Here is a 4211-nt window from a genome sequence, read left to right on the forward strand (position 1 = left end):
TCAAGGTTCCATCAAGGCCTCCTGGCTCTCCTGAAGCCCTTCCCTTGGCCACATTGGCCAGGGGGTGCGTCAGCCCTCCCTCCTTCCCTTGGACCTGCTCTGACCAGACCATGTGCGCAGTTTCCCTTCTCCATTTCCGTCCTCAACTGTAAGCCCAAACTGGGCCAGTGGGCTCTGCCCTGACCTCCCAGTGCCTCACAGCCTGCAGGGCTGCTGCTGCCTCTGCTCAGCCAGTGCAACCACACTACCAGCAGCAGCAGCAGCAGCACAGGGTGCCCAGCACAGGAGCAAGACATCCCAAAGCCCAAAGGGCTGGATCTGCACTCTTGGATGCAAGGGTTTGTGTGTTGGCCCTCAGGACCTGCACTGCCTGGCCTCAGGGTGGCTCAGGCCTTCTGCTCACAGGAAAGGAGCTGCCAAGTGCTGTGCGGGAACTGCTGTTACGGCCCTTACACACTGGCTTATTCCAATATATTTTCAATCTCAAAAGAGAGAGTTTAAGTCAAACTCTCCCTCTACTCCATGCAGACAGATGTTGGAGAGACCTTGGTTGAACCTGAGGGGATGGTGGAAGGTCACTTCCCAGCAGGTGCCTCTCAGTACAGGTGGATGCACCTGTACTGCGGCAGCTCCCTCGAACACCAACCTCCTCTCATTGCCTTGGAGAAAGTCCTCGAGTCCTAGGGTCATAAAGCCATGGAATCCTCGAGTCCTATGGCCATGGAATCCTAGAGTTGCAGAATCCTAGGAAACCCCAGATTCCGGCGCTCATTTTTGACTTAGGGATGATGCTGAGACATCAGGTTCCTGAGAATGTTCTCCACTTCATGAATTGTCTCGAGTGTTTCAGTCAATTGCTTGTCTCTTCTCGATTCTGATTTGGTCTTAGCTTAATTCTTACATAACAATTCTTCATAAGTAGAAGTTCTGAGAATCTGGCCATTTCCTGATTGATAATAAGCCTAACAGGGAAATTCACCAACATGGAAATTCTGTTTCATCTGTTATTTAGTGGATTTGAAATGAAACATTTCAGACTATTTTTACAAAATGTAGTATTCAAATTTACCAGTAGGGAAAAAAGTGATAGAGATAGAGATAGAAAAAGATTTGGTTTGGTTTGTTAAAATCCCAGTTTTTACAGAGAACATTCTGATTCTGAGTCAGTTAACTTCAAGCACACTGTGTCCTTTTTCTCTTTAGTTGTTTTAGTAACTCACAGGTAGAGTTCTTCTCTCTGGACACAGATTGCTGTTTAAATAGATGCATCCACCATTCTATCATATCTTCTTCCAAGTGGTGGAAGATCTGCCTTAGGAAAAAAGTGTAGAAATTTACTGTAAATGACTTTCCCTTTTTATTCAAAGTTTGCCACATCAACAAATGGTGTGTTGTTATCCTCCTTTACAGGTGGAATAATCTGAGAGAGGGAACATAGCAGTTGCCTTTTTCTTACAGGAAGTCTTTCACAGGTGGCAAATGTAGCCGTGTAACCCATGAACAACCTGTAAACCTTGGACAACATCACTATGTTTCCTTGCTGGCAAATATGGTTTGCTGTAGAAGTAAAGTTTGAATTCATGGTAAATAAACAAATAGAAAAGTGGAAAAGCAGCTGTGAGCGAGTCTCTGCTTACTTCAATCAGAAAAAGTGAATACACCTATTTTGCTAAATTATCACCTATCTATTATCTCTTTAGTAGCCTCTTCAAAGAGATGGTTCTCCTTTCTCTACAAACTTCCCATTAGTTTTTACCCAAGTCAAGATCTCAACTCAGATCACAAGAAATTAAATATTACCATATATTGCACCAACCATTTCCAAGAAGAAACTTCCACACAGCAAGATAATTAAAGGGTATCTTTCACAGCATGAGATTTCTGTGGGATAAGCATGGCAAAAAGAAACCCAAAAATATTCAGGAAATAGGGTTTTCTTTTAAAAATAGCTTACCATTTAACAAAAAAAAAAAATAGAGAGTATGGCAAAGAGATATATTTTATTCTTTCATAATTTTTCACAGGTATACTCTTTCATATACAAAACCATGCTAAGTTTCTTAAGGCATAATTTTAAAATATAAAAAATTTATGAAGAAATATATACAATACAGAGGCCTATATAGTGTGGGGAGAATTTTAAGTTTAATTGGTTTAAAAGAGTACAAACTTAGGCAAATGCAGGCTGCTTTTGCAAAATCTCATTGTATTCACATGCGAAATGCTGAGAAGTGCCTGACATGACAAATGTCAAGTACAAGTGCTGGATTACTCCGCCTCATCATCACTGTGCACATCCATTGACACAAAAAGATAAGCCTAATGACTCAGATGATTTAGAAAATGAAAAAAAGAAGTCTTCAGTAAGAACAGCTTGCAAAACAAAATACAGAAAGGGCTGTGCTGCCTCTGCAAGCATCCAAATAGAACACAAAAACACTGCCAATGCAAGGAGGCAAAAATAAAAGAGAAGATCTTCAGAGCAAATGCAAGACAAGTCTACAGCTTCATTTTACTCAAAATTCTCTGCGACCAACCCTTTACAAACAGGTTAGTCAGAAACTATGGATTTGAATTCAAAATCAAATCCATGTACATTTTATATGCATTTAAATAGAGCATTCAAGCCTATTCCAATGATATCCCTGAACCTTTTACAATATCATAGGTTAGTGAAGCAACAAGTCATATACCTTTCAGGATAATAACATAACAGAGTTAGTTTGCCAGCCAACTGGCTACCAAAGACAAATCTTCAGGGATGTACAGAGTTTGGCAGCTCATTCAATACTCATCATAATTTGAATCCATTACAGTCAGCCATGAAATCTACTTCTTTCCCCTATGCTGGCTTTTTTAAAAGCAAGAGAGAAAGGATTTTACTTTGAAATTAGTAACTTCTATTCTCTCTGCACATTACAGTTTGCAGGATAGCCTGTAATGTCCTAATTCACACCATACAAAAGGCATTTTAGGAGAAAAAATTAGAAAGGGAAGTAAGAACAAACATAGATTTCTGCTGTTCTGCCTGGCAGGAGCATCTAAACAGAGACAGAATTGAGGTTCAAAGGCTGCCATTCAGATTTTCAAACTGGCTAAACGATGTAATCCACTTACAGGGAGAAGGTCCCATACAAGAGGTCAGTAGCAGCAACGAAGACACGAACATTGCCTCTGCAGTACCTACCACTGAACACTCACCTTTTCTACCCAGCAGTTTCAACACACACAGAGTTTGTGGTTTTTTTCTCAATTTTGTGGAGATGTCTGCTCTGATTGAAAACCTCCCATTTCCTTCAAGGGCAGCAATCTCAGATTGATACTGTGTGACTCAGAGAGGCTCATTTCTGTATCAGATGGCTGATACAGAAATCATACATAGAGGGGTGAACCTTTTCATCTTGTAGTAGATGATAGGGAAAATTATCTATGTAATTATTCAAATTGCTTGAATTACTGTTGTTAGAGAAGGTTAATTCAGCTTAAACCCTTTTTGGAGGATAACCTGAGCCTAAATAGTACAAATTAAAAACACATTCAGTAACTATATTTGAAGATCTATTGTTTTATTCCCAGCCTAGAATAATGAAAGCTTCCTATTATCTGGAACAGGTAAACAAATGAACATTTGTGGATTTTTGCAACAGAAACTTTTAAAACTAACCTATGTCAGATTTGATGTTTCAGCCAAGTGTAAGACTTTAATCATTGCTATTTGAATACAACACAGATAATAATTCAGTGAACTTACTGTTCTGTAACAGCAACTGAATGCATCAACAATACCTTTGTCCATTTCTGATCCAAGATCCCTCAGCCCATTCCTGAGGAAAGGCAATGGATATTTGATTGCACCAAGAGTGTTGAACTGTCTGATGTCAGGACTGTGTGAACAGAAGGAAGATCCTCCAGAACATTCCCACTGGCACTCTGTGGGGACCAAACTCTGTGGAAGACTTAATGAAAATGTACTGGGGACAATTCAGAGATAATAATAAAAAACAATAACACAACAGTAGATCTCGGAATGCTTTACAAGACAGGTATCATTCATGTTTGCAGCGACAGAAACAGAGACAGATCTAGCAGTAAGAGCTAGTTTCAAGGCAGTGAGAGTTGTTCCAGCAGGTCAAAGGAATGAGTCAGCATTACCTGTACTTACATTTTTGTCTCAGACGCTAAATGGGCCTAACTCAGTGTTCATTGAATTA

General features: G+C 40.0%; 1 long non-coding RNA gene across 1 annotated transcript; it reads left to right on the forward strand.

The window, feature by feature from the left end:
• Positions 1 to 654: 654 nt before the first annotated feature.
• LOC113975666 lies at positions 655 to 3855 on the forward strand. Its single transcript, XR_003536878.1, has 3 exons — positions 655 to 849; positions 3120 to 3140; positions 3765 to 3855. It is a non-coding gene; the product is annotated as an uncharacterized LOC113975666 (long non-coding RNA).
• The last annotated feature ends 356 nt before the right edge of the window (positions 3856 to 4211 follow it).

This window comes from Neopelma chrysocephalum, unplaced genomic scaffold (genome assembly GCF_003984885.1).
Source record: "Neopelma chrysocephalum unplaced genomic scaffold, ASM398488v2 Primary Assembly neopelma1_24, whole genome shotgun sequence".
In the NCBI taxonomy this organism is placed as follows: domain Eukaryota; kingdom Metazoa; phylum Chordata; class Aves; order Passeriformes; family Pipridae; genus Neopelma; species Neopelma chrysocephalum.